The sequence below is a fragment of the Equus przewalskii genome, chromosome 28 (genome assembly GCF_037783145.1).
Source record: "Equus przewalskii isolate Varuska chromosome 28, EquPr2, whole genome shotgun sequence".
Classification (NCBI taxonomy): Eukaryota; Metazoa; Chordata; class Mammalia; order Perissodactyla; family Equidae; genus Equus; species Equus przewalskii.
Window position 1 is genome coordinate 14244235 of NC_091858.1, and position 24230 is coordinate 14268464.

At 43.1% G+C, this 24230-nt stretch overlaps 1 long non-coding RNA gene across 6 annotated transcripts; it reads left to right on the forward strand.

The window, feature by feature from the left end:
- Window positions 1-3108: 3108 nt before the first annotated feature.
- Window positions 3109-23779, forward strand: LOC139080004 (uncharacterized). Of its 6 annotated transcripts, none has more exons than XR_011534103.1 (6): window positions 3109-3331; window positions 7080-7176; window positions 10010-10187; window positions 10669-10740; window positions 19847-20345; window positions 20737-21836. It is a non-coding gene; the product is annotated as an uncharacterized lncRNA (long non-coding RNA). The 6 variants fall into 6 exon arrangements; XR_011534105.1 differs by having other exon boundaries at window positions 20892-21836; XR_011534104.1 differs by having other exon boundaries at window positions 20185-20345.
- Window positions 23780-24230: the final 451 nt, after the last annotated feature.

Here is a 24230-nt window from a genome sequence, read left to right on the forward strand (position 1 = left end):
GTACTCAAGATCTACTAAAAACAAAAATATAAATTAATCTTTTATTATTTCAATCAATCACTTAGGCCCTAATTTGTCCTATTAGTAGGAAGTCAAGTATCACCCTCTTGAGGGCCTCTATTTCTCATTCAAAAAGTATTCCTGTGTCTCAGGGCTAGCTCAGTCCAAAAGTGCTGATGCTCAGTCCTGGTTTCAAATCCAGGCACAGGCGGAACCAAAAACTTTTACTGGTCAACTCCAGTTTCTCCACGTCCATGCCATGCAATATTGTAGACAAAGCTTCACATGGCACAGTCCACAGATGCTTGCCCATGCAGTGGCAATGCCCTGAGTTTCTGCCCAGGCCAAGTAGTGCTCTGCTCCTGAACTCCGGTATTCCATCTCCAGCATCAGCCACATGCTCTGCAGAAGGCAGTCTACCCTGAGGTTCAGAGGCTGACAGATGCGTGCCTATAGAGCAGGCAGGTGCAGAAATGAGTGGCATGGACTGGATTTAAGAAAAAATCAGTACACCGGCTTTACAAATGTTTAACTTTAATGCGAGCAGGTTATACATATATGTGTGTAATATTGATTACATTTTATATTTATAAAAATACAAATTGAGACCTAGAGATGTTTAATAATAAATCAAAACAAATGTTTGTAATTCTTTTCTTCTTTAATGTGAAAATGGAAAACTGACACCTTGTCTTCTGTACCAAAATGTCTAGTGTTCCATTTTGTGTTCTGAGCATGAAAAGAATATGTGCACTGTTAGAATTCTGATACATCAATCGTATCATGTTTAGTTTTCAGTACTATTTTGCCCTAAAATTCAATAATGTTAATTTATAGTGCTTCCTTTCTTCTATTAAGATTAATCGAGAAAAGTAAACAGCAGTGTTATTTCATTGTGATTAAGTCTGAAATACACTTGTAGGAGTTCGGTCTTCAAATCTACAGTTTTGAGAAAGAAGTTCAGGCTATTACTTTTATTTCTGGAAAGCTCATTCCACTGTAGTTAAACCGGATTATTCCCAACAAAATGAGGTTCTCAGTGGTAGTTTTTTAAGAAATGAGTGAATTGATCTTACATTTTTTAGCTACAGTGTATAGATCCATAACTCACAGACACTCTTGAAAAGAAAGATTCCAAGTGTTTCAGTGGTCTAGTTTTTCTGAGTTGGATGGAGATTTTTCCTTGGATCATATGAACAAGTCGGTTTCTTTCAACAATACAAAAAACTGTTCCCAACCCAAAACCGCTTAAACTGATCCAGCCAAACTCCATGAAATACAGCAGAATATGACATCCGTGCCTCAGTAGGGTCACACAAATCATTGCCTATCAGCAGTTGAAGCCACAGAAGCATATCCAGTGCTGGTGTTATTTACTACATCCCTGACATTTTCTAGTTCTAACCTTTTACTACTAAGCTATTGGTGGTGATTAAAGTAATGAAGAGGCATAAGTTCTATGTCTTTATTCATGTTGCCTTACTAAGTTCACAATAAGTCTGACATTAACGCCAATCAGATCACAGATCACAACATGTAAGCAGGCAGATTAATATTGACTACTCTACCTTCAAACTATCAAGATTAGCCTGGCACCCAAAAATAAGTCATTTCCTGATAATTATGTCCACCATAATGGTATCATATCCAAGCAACCTTCTAGCCATGAATCCTAATCAACTCCATGAAAAAAGATATATATGCTGTATAGTATATGTAGTATATATATGTACTAACATACTAAGTCATCAGCTAAAACACTAGAAATTATTTAACTTTCTTATATAATTTGTGCTGTAGATTCTTAGCCATATTTTTAAAACACTAAGCGACAGGACTTCCGGTTGCTTCTGTTTGGGATATATCATGTCTGTTGCATTCAGTAGACAGTCTTTAACAAACTCACCATTTATCAGTGGTTTCGATGCCCAGGCAAAATTTTCCTTTAATGTATTGTGGCATTTAACTACAGTGTCATTCAGTGTATTCACATAAAAAAAAAACCACACACACTTTTAAAATGCCTGCCTTCTTTTGAGTTTAGAGTTTTTCATCATGCATCTTTTTTCATACAGAACATAGTCAAGACTGTATTTTATGGCATAATGTATATTTTTTTGACATAAAACACAACCTTCTCTGGGTACCTTTCATTTCAGAAAAGCAGTGCACGGGACTTTAGTAGATCTGGTGTGTGACATTGAACCAGGCAACTTAACTTCTCTGGGTCTCAAATTCTCTGTAAATGATGGCTGGTCACCGGATAAACTCTAAGGTCCTACCAATTCTAATATTTAAAATTTTTATGGCCCTAAGTCCTAATGGATCCTTGTGGTCCCAGTGACTCCTCTATCTTAGAGGCAAGCTACCTGCAAGAGAGACTTTTCCCAAGGAAAATGAGCCTGTACCCCAAGCTGTAATACTCACAGCAAAGCAGTAGAATTATTAGCAGCTCGAGCATTGCCTAACCTTCGATGTGACCACCTGCAAAGTATTTCATTGCTTTTCACTTTGTGTCCACCTTTATATAAACTAGAGAAAGGGAAGAAGGAAGATGGGGGAAATGGAGGCGGGAGGGAATCTAACGTTGTGCACCTACTGCAAAGTCAGGAGTATGCTTGGCCTTTGATATACAAGGTCTCATTTAATGCTCCTGATAAAACCATGTATGCAAGAGATGGTAGTATCCTCACTTTACAGATAAGGAAAAGAAGCTCAGAGAACTTAAGTATTCTGGCCAAGGTGACACAATTAGCAGCAGATCCAGGACTCGAGCAGCTCAGTTTGGCCCCAAAGCCCATGTTGTATCCATTATTCATTGCGTGATTCTTGGTTCTAGTGCACAGGATTCCTTGCTAGGGAGTGTCCTTCGGTCACCCATCTTCTAGGAAATCCATGCTAAACAAGAATTCTCTCTTCTCTTATGCTCATTGGGCCTGGAGGTTATGGATCAACCTTGGATCAACTGGCCAGAATGAGGAGAGACAAAGCCAGGATGAGGAGCCTGGTGTGGAGGTAAACAAGGCCAGAAGCTGAAGGTCCAGGCAGAGTCCCGAGTCCAGGCTGGGTGAGTCTGTAGGAGGCAGGGTCAAGAAGAGGCTGACAGTCAATGACCAACCAGGAGAGGCAGTGAGCCAGTCCAAGGCACAAGATCTCATTGTACGTAGGTGCTGCCATACCTTGTGCCTCAACTCAAAAGTGGTGACTGTCAGAGAGTCAAGTCCTTTTCAGAAGGAGATGGAAAAACCAACCAATCATACTGATTTTATACCATCTAACACCCCGTGCTGCCTGGCATTGACAGAACATCAGTGGTTAGCTATAGTAAGAGGTAATCTCTTGATGGCATTTGGCATTTGCTTCTTTTCCTTCTTCCCTCCTTCCTTCCTCTCTCTCTCCCTCCCTCCCTTTCCTCCTTCCTCCCCTTCCTCAGGTTTATCATGAACATTGAAAAAAAAGACAGAAAACAAAAGAAACCAACAGAAGGAATTATAATGAAAAACTACAGTTGCCCACCCACCCTTCCCCGTGCTCAGCCCTAGTTGTTGGAGGTAAATGCTTTCTGCTCCTCATTCTCGTGGTTACAAACCTGACTCTAAATAATTTATATACTATTTCTTGACTTACTAATCCAAGACATTGTCTAGTCACTCAAAGGATTTAACTCACTTTTTCCTCCCCTCTTCTCCTCTTCCCAATTTTTGACAATTATTTTTGTTCTACTATTTATTTCCTTTGTCCTTTTGGAGAATGTAAACATATATTTTCATATTCCATCACCCTTAGAAACTGCTTCTTTTTTTTTCCAGCTTCATTGAGATATAATAGACAAATAGCGTTGTGTAAAGTTAATGTGTACAACATAATGATTTGGTTTATATATATATTATGAAATATTGACCACAGTAAGGTTAGTTAACACATCCATCACCTCTTATAGTTAGTTTTTTTGTGTAATGAGAACATTTGAGTTCTACTCTCTTAGCAACTTTCAAGTACACAATACAGCATTGTTAACTATCATCACCATGCTATACATTAGATCCTCAGAATTTGTTTATCTTAAAATTGAAAGTTTATTACCGTTGGGCCAACATCTAGACATTTTCTCAACCCACCAACCCCTGGCAACCAGCGCTCACCATTCTAATCTCTGCTTCTATGAACTTAGCTTTTTTTTTAGATTCCACATATAAGTGATACCATGTGGTATTTGTCTTTCTCTGTCTCACTTATTTCATTTAATATCCTCGAGTTTCATTCATGATGCTGCAAATGGCAGAATTTTCTTTTTTTAATGGCTGAAGATTATTCCATTATATACATGCACCACATCTTCTCTATCCATTCACCTGTCGGTGAACTCTTAGGTTGCTTCCATGTCTTGATTATTATGAATAATGCTGCAATGAGCACAGAGTTCAGGTATCTCTTCAAGATAGTGATTTTGTTTCCTTTAGATACATACCCAGTAGCGGGAGTGCTGGATCACATGGTAGTTCTATTTTTAATTTTTGAGGAACCTCCATACTATTTTCCACAATGGCTGTATCGATTTACATAGAAAGTGCCTCTTGATTTCCAAATAAATTAGATTAAGATATGAGTGCTCCACCCTTCTTCTCCCCATATCCTTCTCATTTTCTAACATGTGGAATTTGTTTTTACATTGTCAGAGTTGATCATATTACATTTTTTTCTCTAACCATATTTCAGTCTTCTGTGTTCTATTAGGCTGATTTTCAAAGCTGGAACCCAATAAACTTTATGTTAATATAAACTGAAATTATTGGTACATACATTAATCAATATTTTCCATAAATATTGAGATAGCACTGAGCTAGAATTATACTATGGGCTCAATGTCATGAAGCATGTGCTGTGCCCTCAGGGTAAATGGATTCCATTCATGACACTCCCCCATGCCCCAGTACCATGCCACTGTTTGATGGGGCTTGTTAGTGGGCAGGCTTCACTTTGGTGTGAGCAGAAAGAGGAGTCTGGCTAGAAAACTCTTGAAGTCAAAAGTGTGTGTAGGGAGGGGGCGGGGAGGAGTTGGCTACACCGAAGTCTAGACGCCCTGATTCTCAGAAAGAACGTTCAACATCTGCAGAGAAGGAAGCTCTGATTTTTGCCTGGAGGTTTAGCTGCCAAGGCTCCAAACTCCAGGATGGGTGAGGAGAGTGTGGGGCGCCACCAACTGGTCAATTCATCTGCAGAAAATCTCTACAACCTCACCCCTCTACCCTTACCACCATTCTGGAATATGGCTTCCTTGATCTGATTATCCATCAACAGGCATTTATTTTCTTTACTTTTTCTGAAAATGTATTGGGATCTCTCCTCCATTGTCTTCTCCAATTACCTTGACTGTTACGAGTTTATTCCCACGTTGTTATTTTACTGAGGTCTCCGGAAGGAGGAGTAAACCATGGTCATATGTGTATTTTATTTTATTTCTGATTGTAACATAGTTCAACTTTGTTATAAAGAAAAATTTCAAACCATCAAGAAAAATATAAAAAGGAAAGGAAAAATCCATATAATCCTGCAACTTGGAGACAACCACTGTTAATATCTTGATAAAAATCCTTCCTGAATCTACCAGCTTTTCTGGCTCTGCGTGAAATTTTCAGAGGGGCTTTGCCTATAATTTTCTCTCTGAGTCTTCACTTCTCGGGGAGCCAATAAGCCAAAGATGGGAATAAATAGTTAAATGGGGTGCTCCTCATGTTCCGTGTTGTAGCCACAATGCAGAACTTTCTTGAAAGAGGAAGCATTTAAGGTAAGAGATTTTTTTCCCCAGGATTATCCGTCCTTCTCTACTTTGACTGCTTCTGACTTTTGGAGCATCTTATGGTGGACACGTTGCGTCCCCTAAGCATGCCGAGTCCATCTGCAGAGATGGGCTTTCTAGAGCAGATTCTTCTGGACTCTTCTTTCTCTGGGTCAGAGTGTGAGCATATGAAATATCAGATAGTTTGGTTTATGAAATTGACATTTCACAGATTGATCAGGCTCACAAGTGTTCTTATGATTTGAAAAGAAACATTGCCCATCTAGTTTCCTTTGCCTGGTGTATGGGCTTTCTCTCTGAAGCACAGATCCTGGGGTGGAAGGGAGAGCTGGTCAAGATTCAGAAAGCTGAGAGAGAAATACTCATGGAATAGCTGTTCTGACCATTCTGCTTCCCTTTAGGAACAAGCTCTTTCTCTTTCTCCTATCTTGCTAGAGTTGTGTTTGTCTGCTTGTTTGCTTTGGATGTGAATTGGAAAAGAGACAAGTTGGACTCTTCTCCAATTGATTGCTGCACCAGCTAGAAGTAGCAGGAACTAGCTTTTCCTTCTGCTGTGTGGGGTGACTGGGTCAGAGATGAGAGAACGCTCCACAGGCGTGGGCCTAACAGACCCAATTACTTGGTTCTTCACATGAGCGGTCCATGCAGGCACCCATGCGAAGGTGTCAGATGGCTCTGTGCTTCTCTGGGCCTTCAGTCAACTCGCCGAGTCTGCACTTTGCCTCTGACTTGGCCCAAGCTCCTGGCAGAGAAGAGGCTGCAGAGCGGGGACAGCCTCAGTCGCTCAGGCACAGACAGGCTTAAAGGAACAAAACCGTCACGTTTCCTGTCTGAGGAGAACAATGGAATTTTCCTTAAGTGTTGATTCTTTTCTCCTTTACTCCCTTGTGAGACACTTTAGACGAACTCTGCCACCAGGATGCTGAGGCTCTGTGCCCAGGCCGTCAGAGTGCAGAATTCTGCCTAACGATGACAGCTTGGAAAATGTGCTCTGTGAGGCCAGGGAGCATTCTCTTACGAACATTTGTCAACTGTCACAGGGATCAGGAGACAGAAATCTCTCAGCTTCACGAATACCCAGATAATTGGAGTATTTGCTGAAACTTTGATCGAATCACACATTTTTTTGAGTTATAGTTCTTGTGGAGATGGACCATTTTATGGTTATTGTGGAAGTGAATTCCTCTATAAGAAATGTGCATGTTCTGAATTTGTTCTTCTGGCCAAAAATTCTGTAGCTATAGCCTGGCAGTGAACGCTTTCCAACTTTTTTTTTCCTCAGTGCATCAGCTGATTGGACTGAGATGTCAAACGTGGAAATAGGAACACAAGAATAGAAAAGTCACCTTGCCAAGCTCTCCACACCCAGGAGAGAACTGGTAAGAAAGCAAGGGCCCCAGGAGAACAACTACTTATCCTTCTAGACTCAACTACCTTCCTTTATGCAGTGAAGGCTTCTTGGACCCTGAGAGGTAGAATTGGACTCGCTGATCTTTGTGTTTGTAATATATTTCTTATTACACATTTTGCAATTATTTGTTTATGTTCTTCTTCCCTATTCGAATTTGAGCCCCTTGAGGGTAGAGACTCTTACCTATTTTTGTATCTCTATCACTGAGTACAGCATCTTACACATACAAGCTAAAAAAAAAGTATATTAAATGAACAAATGAATGAATGAATGGCATGTGGATCACAGACTTTCCTTTCCAATTCACAAGTCCAAAAATGCTGTTGTCTCCTTGAAACATGTTTTCAGGCCATTAGTAATAACAAAACAACAGCTACAATTTATCCAGCGCTTAATCTATGCCAGGGACCATGCTAAGCACTTTATACATGGTATCTCATTTAACCTTGATCGCTCCCCTAAGTTCATATATATTGTTATGTGATCTTAGGGTGCCCTGTACTTCCCCATTGTACTATCCATCACACTTACAAATAATTGTTCTCTATCTTTCCTTGGACTGAAAGCCCCTGAGAGCAGAAACCTTATCTTTTTTTATATGATGCTTAATCCTCCACATATGGGCTACATATGTGTAACCTGTATAATAAATGCCATGTAAGACATACTGAATTAATTTTTGTTACTGTAATGAATTCTTATAAATCCCTGTTAGGTGTTATTGTGAGTATTCCCCAGTATAATTGTTGCAATCCTTTAGCTCTGTTCCTTTCCATTCCTCAGACAGAACATGAAAGCAACACTCAAATTCTCCTCCTAGTAGCTGAACACATTGGTGACCTCTATTATCACCATTAGGTTACTCTGTACCTCAAGCCTTGAAAGAGACGCCTCCCTGCTCCTTTTGGTCACTGTCAACACACCTGTGTTGTTGTCTTCACCAACATGACATTGCTTATAGGCGTTGCCACTGCTGTTTTGGGATCCCAGGCACCAACAGAACCAGACCTAGGTAGGCGCATCCGCAGGCAAGACAGGGCAGGACAGGGTTCAGTGCAGAAAGTGCAAGAGTCCGATGTTGACATCACCACTCCCACCAGTCTTAGGTGTGTGCCAGCTTAGAAAGCTTAAGGCACTTCCACTTTCCTGGGAGGAATAAGGTGGGTCTCCATTTCTACCAATCGGAGGGAGGGAGCTAGATTCCATCTCAACCAATTTTCCCCACTGATTACCACACCCAACGGTTCCACCCTAATAGGATTTTCTGCACTGTGTCTAGAGGTTTGTTCTGCTCAGTGGGGCTCCTTGCTATCATCATAGATCCCAACTTCTCCTTACTGCTCTATTTTTGAGCACAACCATCTCTTCGTGGTCTATTCCTAAGGCCAGGAAAGAGTTGAGTAATTTCCGCAAAGTGGGCTAGGAACATTCCCAGTGTAGCCGGGCGCTGAACCAAGTTTCTGAAAATGGGATGCTCACTGTGTGGCATTCTCCCATTCACCTTCATGAAGTCCAGAAATCCAGATTACCTCCACAGATCCTGGCCAGACACTCCACTGACCTCTGGATCAGGGATCTAACCATTTCAGAAAGAAATTGGCCAAGAGTGGCAGAAGTGTGATTTCAGCTGGCACTGGCAGTGTCTGGTATTTCAGGCTTGTGGCTGGGATCATGGAGAGGAACAGTGGCAACTCAGAGTTTCCATTATAATAACAACCTCCAGATGCCTATTTAAAGTGCCTAGGCATTTGTTTTAAAGCTTGGGAGGCAGCATTGACAGTGGAAACAAACTGGACTAGGGTCTGGGGGTCTTGGTCACCCACTGTGTGATCTTCACAGAGTCACTCAATCTTCTTGGATTCCGTTTTCTCATCTATAGCGTGAGGGACTTGACAGGATAGAGGTGTTAGCTAATGCTATGGCAGTAATCATTTTGTAATATACCAATGTATCAAATCAACACGCTGTCACCTTGAACTTACACCATATTATACGTCAATTATATCTCAGTAAAGCTGGAAAAAAATGAGGGAGTTGATCGGTTCATCTCTGAGTTTCCTCTCAGAGCGATGGGTGGTTCTTTGAATGTCTTTTATTTCTCCCATGAGAATCACTTTATCTTAAGGCAAGCTACTTTCCTGTTGCCTGTCCCTCTCTCCTGTCTTGTCCCTTCGCATTGTAAACTACTTCTGCAGTCCCATGAATCCAGATCTTTCACCTCAGAAGACAGGTTTCTTTTTCTGAGCCACACTCTGAAAAGGGCCTTCAAAACCAGTTCCTGGTGTTCCTGAAACTATCTTGTGTCTTCTCTCTTTTTTTCTTTTTTTGAGGAAGATTAGCCCTGAGTTAACATCTGCTGCCAATCCTCCTCTTTTTGCTGAGGAAGACTGGCCCTGAGCTCACATCAGTGCCCATCTTCCTGTACTTTATATCTGGGACACCTACCACAGCGTGGCTTGACAAGCAGTGCCATGTCCACACCCGGGATCTGAACCAGCGAACCCCAGGCCGCCGGAGTGGAACATCTGCACTTAACTGCTGTACCACCAGGCTGGCCCCTATCTTGTCTATTCTGCGTCATAATATACAGCTTTATGTCAATGTAGGATGACAGCTCCAAATGAAAAATAAAACAAGTATTTCATGAGAGATCATCTTTGCTACTTATTCAAGATATTCCATGCCTTTTAAAAAAAGTTTATTTCTTGATTATAAAGGGAACTCATTTTCTAATATAAAATTTAGAAAATTATGATAAGTTTAGAGAACAAGGTAGGGTAACATTATTCTCTTTTTTTTAGAGAGGAAGATTATGCCTGAGCTAACATCTGTGCCAATCTTCCTCCATTTCCTTTTTTTGGATGTGGGATGCCATCACAGCATAGCTTCATGAGCAGTGTATAAGTCCATGCCTGTGAACCCTGGGCCATCAAAGTGGAGTGTGCAAACTTAACCGCTATGCCACCGGGCTGACCCGAGGTAAAATTATTCCTAATCCTATACTTCTGCCCCTTCCATAGAGAAATTCCCATAGAATCTTGGTGTATTCTCTACTTTCTATGTAGCTTTTTACATTGTTGAGATCATGCTATTTATGTTATTTCATCATTTTTTCTCACTTAAGATTATGTAATTAGCATTTCCTCATGTCATTGAAGTCATTTATAAACAAATTTTAATGGCTTCATAATGTTCTATATTGTGGGCATTGTCCTGAGGTTGATCAGTTAGGTTGTTTCTAGTTTTATTATTATTTTTAAAAATTTTTTATAAGTGATGCTGAGATGAACATTCACGTCCATATATCTCTGTGAATTTCAGATTATTTCCTTAAAAGGCATTCCAAGAAGTGAATTACTAAATAAAAGAGTATAAATAGTTTTAAGACTCTTGATACTGTTTTGGTCTTAATTTTTCAAGCGTATTTTATGCTTAATATCACCATTTTTTTCTCTTAAAGAGTATACCCATCTTAATCATGAGAAAACTCCAAGTGAAGAGAATGGCTCTCAACTATAAGGATAGAAAATTAGTAAGTGCAAAAAATCTTAAGCTGTATTTATCAGAGGCCCTATTCAATGCACTGTGCTTGAAACATTAAAATATAATAGGAAATTACTAGGACAAGCTGTGTGACTTTGAGTGAGTGCCACAGCCTGGCTGCACGCCAGTCTTCTCCTGTGTAAGGAGAGAAGCAGGAACCCAGTGGTTTATACGCTCTTTGCAGTCCAGCTTTAGATGATTCTGTATTCCTTCCCAGCAGCGTGTGGATTATAAGGTAACATCTTAAGGGTACTTTGAAACAATTTTGAGTTTGAAGTTTTCTTTGAAATGGTGATTGTTGGAAATGCCGTCTTGGGGGAGTGGGGTGTTGCCAAATGGAGTATAGGTTGAGTTTGGAATCAGACGGACTTGGGTTTGAATAGAAGCTTTGCTAATTATTAGTCATGCGTGTCCTTAGGTCAATTACTTAGATCCACTGGTTTCTTCAACTGTGAAAGGGCTGATAACAGAGCCTATTTCACGGGGTGGTTGGGGCTTAGGTAGACAAGGCGCGTGACTAGCACACAGGAAGTTCTCAAGAACCTTCATCGTGAGAACTGCTAAGTTTGGTGTGCCAGAATGAGCTTTACTCCCAGGGCAGCAGGGGAAACTGAGGTTTGGAGAAGTTGCCTCTTGAGAAAAATTAGACAGCAAGTTAGTAAGGAAGCCAGAAATCATCTGTGGTTTACTCGTCCCAGTTTCATACTCCTTCATCATCACATAATTCAGGAAAAAGCTGAATGAAGACAAAGATTTCTAATGGAAGTTTGGGTGACGATATCATTGCTTTCCTAACCATGACCCAACACCGACTGCCAGTATTATGTGTGTACAATCATATTTTATCCAAGTAAGATGGGAGAGTCATGAATAGACGCCACTGACCAACACAGATGAGGCCTACACTCTTCTACCTGGTGTCCAAGATCTCCCTTAGCTTGGCCTCGGTCAACTTTTCCATGCTCACTTCCCATTACAACCCCTCACGGGCCCAACGTTTCAACTAAAATCCATAGCACATCATTCTCTTAACACAGGGCTTTCACCATGCCTCTGCTAGAGCTGCTGCCTCCTTCTAGAAGACCTGAACTCTGTGTCACCTGGTAGCTTACCCCCCATTCTTCAAGGCTCAGCCCAAATGTCAGTCCTTCCTGGGTGAAGCCATCTCCTCTTCCCTAGACATACTCACTGCTCCTGGCCCTGACTGAGTTACCAAGACACCTGTGTTTATCCCCATGTTACTTAATGAGGCCGATGTGATTTAGCTCTGGGACATGTGGGTGCGGGACATTCTCCTCCTTTGGCAATTCCTGCATAACCTAGAGCGGATCCAATCTTCCCAAAGATGGGCAAGGTTTGCTTCTGCCAGGCCTCGGAAACCCAGAGAGTCTGAACCTTAACACAAATGCGTGGTTGTTTTTCTAAGGAGGGAGCAAGAAGGAAAATGTTCTCTCTAATATTTTTTGTTCTGTTCAGCAGCAAAAGCAAATAAGAAATGAATATCTTAAATAGGTCATCATGCCACAGTCATGATTTATGTTTTTCTCCATTGTTACAGTGGGAATCCTTTTTTTTTTTTCATCTTTGGAACCTGAATACCTGTGGCAGGGGGTATTAGTATATGCATGGTGGCTGCTCTGTGGTTCGTTGAAAGCTCTGACAATGAGTCACTCACTTACTGAATGATCATTACTGAATCCAGTAAGGTGCTGGGGGCTCAGGAGACACACCAGCCTTTTCAGCTGAACTCAGATCCAGCATAACATTCAGCCTTTTCAACCCCAGAGAAGGTCACTGTATGGGGTTGCCCCACAGAGGTCTCTGTAGTTCTTTGCGCCTGCATTCCACACACTTCCCCTTTGTGTCCATCTCACTGTAAGGTCCCGCCCTCTCCTTTCTGCCTGTCTGAGCTCCATCATGCTTAGACAGATCCCTCTCTCTTCTTGAAGACTTCCGGCCCCACGTACACTCTCAGATACACAGTCTCTTCTCTTTTCCTCTAGTGGGTTTGTGTTTGCATGTCTTATCTCCTCTGTAAGACTCTAAGTTCCTGCACCAGGGGTTCTCATCTTCTTTTAAACTCTTCAGTGTACTTAGCAGATTGCTAGGTACACAATGGGCTCTTAATAAATAATTCATTCATCGGTATGGACATTCTTCACATTCCAACAGATGAAAGCGCGATCCTCTAATCTTGCTACTCAAAGTGTGGTGTGGACTAGCTGCATTGGCATCTTCTGGGAGCTTGGTAGAGATGCAGAATTGCAGCCCTGCCCAGATCTACTGACTCAGACTCTGCATTTTAACAAGCTCCCCAGGGGACTCGTATGCTTGAGAAGCACTGCACTAAATGACACCAGTTGCCAGACTCTGGATATTTCCTTGCTCACTTGGTCCACTGTTTTTGCTCCCCATATATCTGGCTCCTCCCACATCCCCCGACCCCCTCTCCTTCCCCTCCCTAGTGCTTCACTTTAACCATTTTCTCTCCAATATTCTCCATTCTCTTATTCCTCTAGTCTCTCTATTCCTGTCTACAACACACCAGCAACTCACTTTCTCCCGTCTTTTCTTGTTCTTGGAGCCTCTAGCACCTACCATGCGACATAACAGGGCCTCCTGTTGTTGACTCAATACATGCCTTGCTCATCAAACACCTATGTGAGAGGTATTTGGCACGAAATCTGAGCTCAGTCTTCTCTTGAATAGGTTATAGCTCTTTTTGCCATTTCTGTTTATCAGCTCACTCCTAACTGAGCAGAAGTTAGGAATTCATTGGCCAGCCAACCATGTGGGGTGGCAGTGAAATTTGTGCTCTTCCTTTATAGATGCAGCTGCTAAAAAGAATTTGAGAGCTAAGCAGTCTTCATTAGTTATGCCTAAACCTTCAATTCAAAGAAAAGTGTGCCTCACTTTAAGACACCCAAACACAGAAAATCATACTTGCAAGAAGGAATGCCAGGGTTTGCTTTAAACAATAATTCTTCCACTTAAAAGACCTTCGAAAGGTCTTTAATCTAGTAATCTTTAAAGTGACTTGAAAAATTATATTTACTCACATCTTGATAAGAGCACAGGTGTCTTGAAATGCAGAGGAGATGTATCTTCAGTTTGTGTTGCTGTTCTTTATACAGAATCTAGGAAAAAGCCGCTTTGGAGCCTGCATTACAAAGAAAATTACCCCCATTCCCCATCTCCATATTTTGTAGCAGGAACTAAGCAGTTAAGTTCTGCTTCTGAATATCATATTACCTTTTGACTCACTTTTTCTACCTGAGGCTTGATTTACAACGATAATTTTCTTTAGACATTTTAAAAAGCAATTGTTCATAAAAAAAAAAAAAAAAGAGAGAGATATTCGACAGAGTCTTAATGCCAAGGGCCGACAATAATTGGGTGGTTTGAGTTCTCTTCATTTTTCTTAAATCTCTGATTGCTTGCATAATAACTTTCTTCCTCAATCAATTAGTCTAACAATTCACATCAATATTTTATTTTTAATGGTTGACTACTCATTTCATTAAAAATGTAAGTGCATGAGCTCGATGTAAAATGATTCCATTGGGATAGGCTTATTTAAATATTCATAACATAAAAATTAATAAATCTGAGCACAGTGTTTGCATTTTAAAAAGTCAGGCTATTGTCAGATGTATTTGGTCCTAGATGAGATTCACTAAATTGAAAACCTTGAGCATCATCTTTTTATTGATTCTTCTTTACAGTAAAATAATGCAATGGAAATGCTACGAGGACAGTATTACTACCCAATAGCTCATTGCTTCTCTCAGCTTCATCCATTTATAACTAGCTTCCCTTCCTTCAGTCTTTCATGCTACCTTCCACTCATATCCCCTGGATTCTGACTACTCAGTCAGCCTGTCTGAAATCAAAGAAGTTAAATGCTGGGTGTGCATAATGTTTATTTCCATTTTATTCACTCTTTCTACCCCACTCCCCAATTAAGTCAATGAATCATAATAGTGAACAGCAAGAGCTCTTGGGAAACTGTCTTCATTGGGTTCCTCCCAACTGGAGGAAGAGGCAGAGGCATCTACATCACAGGCTGTTTGTTGTAGGTTGATTCATGAGCATACATAGCCTTAGAACCAGCAAATTGACAAATCTACACCTTGAGTTAGGAGGTGGAAGAATCCAACCAGCGCAGAGCATCTCTGATAAGTTACCAAAGACTTGAAAATGCCACTCAGAAATAAGGATGCTGGGGTAGGTAAGGCCTGTCCTCCCCCAGGAACCCCCAGTAGCATGGTTTGGGATTACTATTTTCTCATATTCCGCCCCAAATCACTACCCTTAGTGAAGCTTGTCTGGATTAGACAGAAAAGGCCTCTGCTACAAATATGAGGCCACCTGGAAGGATGGATCTCAGGGGGGGTGACATTTTGCAGCCTTCTACAGTCTCTATCCCCAGTAGTCTGGGTAATGCTTGTGAACCGAGTTATTGGGAAGAACATGGAATTTGGAGTCAGGAGAGCGACGTTCTAACCATTATCTACTAAATCTCTAAGTTCTCTTCTAGTTCTAAAAATATGTATAAAAAGAGTAGATCTTTAAAGAGAAAACCCAGGGCTGGACTGCCAAATAGGTGACAGAAAAGTGATCCAATTCTACCCCATAGGGACTTAGGTCACACTCCTTCATCTGGAGCCCATATAGAGCCTCAAAATCCTTCTCTACCCACTCCTTTGGGCAACTTCTGCAAAACGCTCTGAATCAGCCCCTGAGCTGAACCTTCTTTGCCATCCCTGAAGGTGAGTGATTAACTAGGAGAAAAAATTCATTTCCACTTGAGGAGGGCAGTCACAGCCTCCCAGGGCCTGCACATCCACAAGGCATCTGACTTGGGAGGTCAAACCCCAGGTTTGAGGCTGGAAAGAAAGAGAAGCCATCAGAATAGCCACGACAAGATCCCCAAGTTGGTTTGAAATGGTCTCTGAAGCCGAGCACACAGACACGTCTGTTTCATTCTCAGAGACCTGGGGCTGTGTTTGCGATTCCCGTCATCCTTTCTAAATTAAATTCGTTTTCTGGGCTCAGTAAGGAAAGAAAATACTCAAATCCATACACTATATTTATTTGATTTTACTGAAACTTATAAAATTCAATTGTTTTATGATAAATGAGCCACATGTGGAATCCATACATAGAGCAGAGAGACAGATGGTGTATAGTCTCTCCCTGCGTATGTACACACAGGCGATGAATGCGTAAGATATACAAAGACCCGAATGTTTAGAGATTGTGTGTATAATACACACAGCTGAAAAATCCTGTAGTCATCTACTCCAGAGTTTCTCAAAGAGTGGTCTGTAAACCACGGGCATCAGAGCCTCCCGGGGTGTCTGTTAAAATGCAGAATGGGGCTCCTACTTCAGACCTCCTGAATCATTCTCATCCACCCCTCTTCCAAGACCAGTTCTGGGTTGGTGATATATTACTGGTCAGCAGGGAGCCTCTTGAAGCAACAAATGTCATCTGTGACTCTGAGGACCTAGTATGTGCTTCTGGGCATGGCTGCATTTCATAGGCAAGTGTAAATGCATTTAGGAGTTATCAGTGATTTTAACATTCTCTTTATCCCTCCTTTCCTTTAGCAGCTAGTCGTGGCTTCAATTGTTTGTGCTGCTTTTCTTCATTAGTCCTTCCTTCTGGGTTTGTAGCACATTATGCTTAGTTATGGTGAAGTTTCCAGAACCATCTCTCGGTTCATCTGGACTTGCTTCTTCCCCCTAAATCATCATGGCTCCTTTGCAGTTTCCTGGCCCTGCCCTTGACACAATTAAAAGCTCCTGATTTTCTGAAATCCAAACATTAAATGGGCAGAATGAGCCACAGTAAAAATGAACAATAGCAACGCTGCCTATTTATACCCTCTCCCTTCACCTGGAGGCAGTCCGCAAATTTAAGCCAACGTGGTTAAGCGGGAATACAGTGGGTCTCTTCATCGTTACAGAAAAGCAGGAGTGAATTGTGGAACCCGCTTAGTTGCGTGAAAATCACTACCCAAGGGTGCCAGCCCCGTGGCCGGGTGGTTAGGTTTGTGCGCTCTGCTGCAGGCGGCCCAGGGTTTCGTCGGTTCGAATCCTGGGCGCGGACATGACACCGCTCATTGAGTCACGCTGAGGCGGTGTCTCACATCCCACAACCGGAAGGACCCACAACTAAGAATATACAACTGTGTACCAGGGGGCTTTGGGGAGAAAAAAGGAAAAAAAAATCACTACCCAAGCGGTATGGATAGTAACTAAGTAATACACCACAAGGGACAGAAACCGAAGGAAGAATTTCAGAAGTTAAACGCACTAAAGGTCTCAGCTTGGCCAGGGCTCCGAGTGCAGAGCCTGACTTTGTAGCTTCCAGTGGCGGCTGTAGGTGATGAAGGACTGAGAGGTCAGAGAGCCTTCTAGCATTAGTGCAGGACCAAAGGTGGAAGGTTGCTATTCTCCAGGAATTACCTGGATCATCCTGCACAATCAGGATGGGCTGACGGCCTATACACGAAACAGTCGGCGGCCACAGGATTCGAAACGCCAAGCCAAGCTCCTGAAAATGCTGATCTTCCGACACGCTGTGCGGTGGAGAGCGATTTTCTCCGGGAGAGCTCATTTTTCCTTAGCATAGGCATCCTCTGCGCTGTCCTTTGGGAAAAGAGCTGTTGTCAAAATTTCTGCTAAGGGAAGAATCTTGCAGATTTTATTACACTACAAATTGTTACATGCCAGCCCCGAGTAAGAATTTATCGCAGCTCTTCTGTAGGATTAAGGAGTTAGAGATACAGGGTAACTTGTGGTGGCGGCCGAGAGAAAGCTGTGCAGCTGGAGATGCTGAGCCTCTGCTTTCCCAGGACTGCCTTGGTGGACAGGGAAAAGAGTCGATGAGAGTGCAAGCCCTGATTTGAGCTGGGTGGGTGGCATATGTGGAAAAAGGGGCCAGTGGACCTACAGTGATAACTGGGAAAGAAACAAGGCGATCATAAGCCCCTCAAATGAGGAAGATAACAGTTATTAAGCACTTTCCATGTGCCACTTACTGTGATAACAGTTTTTAAAAACTATGACTACTCATTATAATAATAACATATAAGCATCTAATATCATCTGGTATCATCCCCACAAGAAGCCCATGAGGTTCCCACGACAATCTCTGTTATACAGACAAGGAAACTGCAGGTTAGGGAATAAAGTCTCTTGGTCAAGGTCACGTGGTCTGATTCCAAAAGACCCTGCTCTTCTGTTCTATGTGCCTTGTGTTGGATGATGGCGCTGAAGGGTCGCGATAGCTCTGTGTGACAGGTTTACTCTGCCTCTCCATATTATAGATGAGGAAATGGAGGCCTACAGAACTCAGGCGTGGTGTTGCCTGGAGGGACACCTCGTAAGTGACAGCTCTGGGAATCAGGTCCAGGTTTATCTGATGCTGAAGGCTGCTCCTCGATAGGTGAGAGTAGAGAGGCTGGGGAGGGCAACCTTCAGAGCAGCAACGGACATTGGCTGAGACTTGTGTGGGTCAGATCCTAATACAGGCCTTGATGTGCCACCTCAGTCTGGAGCTGACATCGCCCGAACCCTGAATACAATTGTGCAGACAGGACTCTCAAACCTTAAAGCAGAGGATACATTTAGACAGAACAGAACTGAGTGACAGAACAGAACTGAGTGACAAAACGCATGGCTCAGACAATACAGGGTGGTCAGGAAGGGCAGAAGAAATCGGTGTGAACCCAAACGGTTGGGGAAACTCTCGTGGAGGAGGGGATTTGAGACGCATAGAAAATATGGTGGAATTTGGAGAAGCAAAAATTATTTAATGTGCATCTTTTTATCCGATACCTCCAAATGTTCTCAATGTGCTAGACATGATGGAGGAGGCTGAAGAAATGTGAAATACATTTTGTAGTCTGAAATGGCTTAGAGTCTAGTTGGTGAAGTAGAACACACAGGAAGTGACAGAGATCAATACTAGCCAATATCCAATTAAGGGCTAAATTATGTTCCATTATCTCTAAGTACTGTAGAGTTTCAGAGGACCAGAGATCAGTAAGGGGGAGGATGGTCAGGAAAGGCTTCTTGAAGGAAGTGGGACTTGCAGGGGATGCAGTGGCCGGATGCGGGGTATAACATCGGTAAATGCACGCAACGGTGGAAGAACATGATGTGTTCACGGGTTGGTGAGCAGTGGAGCCGGTAGGGATGATGGCAAGCCTCAGTATACTTGGAGGCTGGGATGAACTGAGTCCCTCAGAGCCACCCAAATCATTTGGATTCAGGTTGCTACCCTGTGAGTTAAACTGTAAAACTTCCACACAGAGGATCAAAGCAAGAGGTGCGAATCATCTAAGAGACTGCCTCCAGCCCTGCAGGAGTCAGGAATAACGGGGACTTAGAAATGTTGCTTATCCATCTCTAAGGAAAGAATATGGCCATCAGATAAAGGGATAGTCGATCACAGAGCTGGGAACATCGCGGGGTGAGTGTCCACTATGCCTGTCTCAGCAATGTCCAGAGAGAACGTGTCCCAACCCTGGTTGTCCTCCTGAGTGGCTGGTTTAGTTCTCATTTGTAATTACTGCAGCCTCTGTGAGCATGGCTACGGTGGGTCCTTCCCCAAGAGAGGCCTCTATCCTCCTCACAAATGAGGTGGCCAAACCTCTGAAACTGGTGATGGAGCCCAGCCTGTGGCAAAACCTCCCCATAAGGCCACTCTATGGGGACATGCTGGTCTGCCACTTAGCTCCCCTGCATGACCCCAGGGCTGTTGCATATGCCTCTCTGGTTGGGCACAACTCCAAGGGTGATGACTTAGATCCATGCACAAGTGCACCTGGTAACCCTGTGGGGCCCGTTAAATGAGTTTCCATTTGAACTTCAATAAATATATCCTGAAGGCCCTCAGCAATTCTCAGGGCTGGGGAGCATGGAGAACTAAGTCGGAGCCCTTTTCTGGGCCCCCTTGGGCTCTGGCAGCTGAAGGAGTGTAGTCACTGGCATCAGGAGCCACATATTAACAGGGAGTAAACTTCCCTTCACCACCCTCTTCGGGGAAAACATTCGGCATTCACCTCCTATCTTTAACAGAGCCTCGGGTTCTGGAAGCTGTCAGAAAATCATCAGCGTACCCAGCCTCGCACACGAAAGAGACGAGATTGGGGCACCAGCTACAGCAGATACTTGAAAATTCCAGGCTGTGCTTATCTGACCTGACATTGACCTCTTGTCAAAGGCAGCTTTGTTTCCTTGGTGGTTAGTTTTATGCCAGAAAATACTTCTGTTTTGTAAATGACCGGCCAGTCCTGCTGGGCAGAGCAGGGCTCCTGGCGTCGTGGTTGAGGGAGATGGCCCAGAATCTTGAATGGAACTGAGGACAGGACTGACAAAGAGGAGGTGGCTTCTGAGAGCTCTTGGGTCTCCCACAGAAGATGGTCTCAGTGACATCTATCTGTCCATGTGATGGAAGAGGCACAGCCACACTATCCGAGCAAGGGCGTGATCATGGCATCTCACCAAGGACACGTTTCCCTCAGAGGAAGGAAACCAGGAGCCCCTTCAGGCCAGATAATCCAGCCTGATGTGTCAGGTACCTGGGACCTTGAGAGGAAGAGAGTGGAGGTGGGGAACTTTACGACAGGAGGGGGAAGTGTGTGTGTCTGTGTGTGTGTGTGTGTGTGTGTGAGTGTGTGTGTTCACACACGTGTGTTGAATTGGGGGACAGTTAGGATAAAGAGTTTCCTCTGGCTGTCGCAATTTGGGAGTTGTGGGGGCTTATACATAACACCCATGTTCTCCACCTGAATTCAAAATCCATAGAGAGAAAGATACAGACAGTCAACAGTTGGAGATCCAAGTGTCAGCTTTACTACAAACAAGCTGGCTAGCCAGTGTGGCTGCAGATCTGCAGCCCAAGGGTTATGCCAACGCTTTGCTCTGAAATGTCTGCATGGACCAGAGCTCAGCAGGCCTTCCCACAGGGCCGGGCCCCTCTGCAGGCACAGGGGCACCAGGATGGATCCTCTGTGCCTGTAGGCAGATCTGGAACAAGAACCAGGAAGAGCTGAGCCCTGCAGGCCCAGATCCTTCTCCCAGGATATCAACCAGACAACTGACTTCCTCTCTTCCTCCCAAGAGGATGAATGGCGGCTAAGGGGGTGACCTTAGAAGAGGTTCCTGCTCACGAAAGTGCAAACCTAGGGGGAACCCCCCCAACAAGTTCTATGCAGACAGAAAACAACAACTAGAATCTGCAGTCATTGCACTGTAAGGCTTCGCTCATCTCTGAGTGTACCATGAACTTCCAGGATGTGCACTGGTGGTACCGGGGTCACCAGGCTTGGTTTTCCAGGCCCAGAGAGGCCTATGCACTGCAACAGTGCAGCACGAGTAATGGAATCAGGAGAAGTGTCTATGCAGGTAAAAAGGGCACCCCCAACCTCCCTGTACCTTGTGTGCTTCTTGAGTATTCGTCTTACCTCCAGACAGGAATAGTTGCTCCTAGAGAGCAGGACACATGCACAGCCCTTCTCAGAATTGGCCCTGTTCCTCTTCAGTTTGATTCACTCATGGCATAGGAACTTGGTCCCCATCCACCCCCATGTGACTGAAAGCTGTCAGGTCTAGAGAACAACTGAGACTGTTCCTGTCAGTCCTGATCTTGGAGACTATTGCAATCAGTAAATCCCACCATTGGAAGGTGGCCTTGTGTAAACTACCCCCATGAAAATTTCCTTCAAAGAGATGAGGGGCTGTGGGTGGGGGAAGTGGGCAAAGGTGGTCAAAAGGTACGAACTTCCAGTTATCAGATAAACAAGTCCTGGGATGTAACGTCCAGCATGGTGACTCTAGCTTATAATACTGTGTTGTGTATTTGAAAGGTACTAAGAGAGTAGATCCTAAAAGTTCTCATCACAAGAAAAAGATTGTATTGATGCGAGGTGATGGATGTTAACCCAACTTATTGTGGTGATCATTTTATAATATATACATACATCAAACCAGTATGTTGTACATCTAGAACTAATAAAACGTTGTATGTCAATTATATCTCAATAAAACTGGAAAAGTTTTTCAAAAATTCCCTCAACAATCCCTTTCAGATAGTTGTTTGTATCGCTTCTCTTTTCCACAACCTCCTTTAGTAACCGCACTGAATCCCGAATTGGTTTTGTGACTGTAATCTCAATTGGCTGGCTGCTGTGTGGCAGGATCGTGTTTAATTTGATTTTAAGCTTAACTGATGCCTTACTTCTTTTCAAATGTCTGTGGTGGTACAAATCCTCCTAAACTATGTTGCAGGATTTTAGGTTCTCCTTGCCTCGCCACTGTGGGGGAATTACTCTGAGACAGGTCCAGGCTAACTGGGTGGGTTGAATATGCAGATGTTTGCTGGGGTTGCAGCAGGAAGCCAGGTGGAGAACATGGAAGGGCAGCTCCAGGTTGCTGAGTCACGGGCAAGAAGAGGAGAGGGCAGAGCTGGGAAGAGCTTCCCATTAGGGCCCAGAGTGAGGAATAGAAAGCAGTCAGGGGCAGATAGGGAGCGAGGATGCTCAAGCACCAATTGAATCCTCTTCACTTACCCAAGTTGCAGGGGAATCATTAGTTTTCAGCTGTCTGCCTGTCTGCTTCCCTTTTTTTTTTTTTTTGCTGGGGAAGACTTGCCAGCATGGCCACTGACAGACAGAGTGGTGTAGTTCCAGCCCAGGAACGAAGCCAAGCTGCCAAAGTGGAGCATGTTGATCTTTAACCACTAGGCCACTGGGGCTGGCCTTCTGCTTCCTTTTAAGATCCTGCATCCTGCTATATAAGCACAGGAATCTAGACACAACTAAGGGCCTTGCAGCACCCAACAGAATGTTCTGAAACTAATTGTCCTACATGGAAAGACCTTACAAATACTTATATTAATTACTTCTGTGAAGTACTTCTATGTACATAAAAATGGCAGTAAAATATTAAATGCAGAAGATCACCAAGAATATAGATGGAATGAAAATCGAATGACATCCAACTAATGGAAAGTTTAGTGTAATAGTATTTAGTCTAATTTTTCAGCCATCGTCTTGGACTGTGATGATGTTCACAAAGATTGGGAAGCTTTTCCTGCAAATCTTCACCCGGATCTGGGAAAATTCTGCTCTCTGCCTGAGGGATGCAGATGAGGACAGTCCTGCTCCTTTGTGTGGCTTTGCAGGGCGTACAGGATACAGAGAGAACGTGACTTGAAGAAATGACGCTGTCTGTGAGTCCAGTTTATTTGTGGACTCCTGAGGCTTGAGTGTAACCAGAGTAAAATAAACGTATATATGGAAACTGTATCTGTGAATTGCATCCTAACCACTGTTTCCATCTCTTTCTCTTTGCCTTTTAATATAGTTGAAATGTCCCAATATGAGCTAGAAAACGTCTGTGTTTGTTGATGAAATCCAATTGTATGGATATGATGGTGTTCATAAATCCTCTAAATTCAGTGCTCTGGAATTTTCCCAGATTGAAATCAAATACACTCCTGCCTGGCTCTCAAATTCCAAGTCAGTGGTATCTCCCACCACACACAGCCTGTCCGTGACATTCCTGTGGGAGGTTATCACAATGCAGGGACTGTGTGAGTACTCAGGGCTTATCTAATCATGTTTGCTTGACACTTGTTTTACTGTGTCCAGATCTCACCAGCTGATCAAGTGACCGGACTGTCTAGTGAGCTGGAAAAAAAGAGAGCTTCCTACAGATGCTTGCCCTTGTTTTAAACTCATTCTCCGGCAAGTTAGAGGAGTTTCATCTCACAGCTTGGACTACATCATTCCTGGTCAATCACTGCCTTGGAAACCTGAGCCCTATCCTAGCTCTCTAGTTTCAGGGAACATTCCTGAATGGGGCAGGTGTTTGGTCAAGATGATTCTTAAGGTCTTTTCCAATTCTCCGTTTTGTGGATGCTGAGATCTACTTGCCACAGCATGTAGCACAGTTCCTCCCTGTTCCCTACAACCCAAATTGGCATTCAATAAATATTTGTGGGATGAATGAATGAGTGAAAGAATGAGTGGATGAATAAATGAACAAACGGACAGAATTGTCAACTGATTACAGCCCCAAGTCCTTCTCCCAGTTCGTCCCTGGAAAACCATTTTGTTTTGGGTAAAAACTCTTGCAGAAAGGACTCCTGGTACCCAAAACCCTCCCCGACATGCCAGAGTTCCAGTGATAGGCAAACAACCGTATCTACTCTAGGGTTTCTCATGCCGTGGAGATGTAACTGATACCCTTCAAAGCAAAAGAGGTTACCATTTCCACCTCTTAGGATGGCTACTATTAAAAAAACGGAAAATAACAAGTGTTGGTGAGGATGTGGAGAAATTGGAACTCTTGTACATTGCTGATGGAAATGCAAAATGGTACAGCTGCTGTGGGAAACAGGCAGTTTCTGAAAAAGTTAAGCATAGAATAACCATATAACCCAGAAATTCCACTCCTA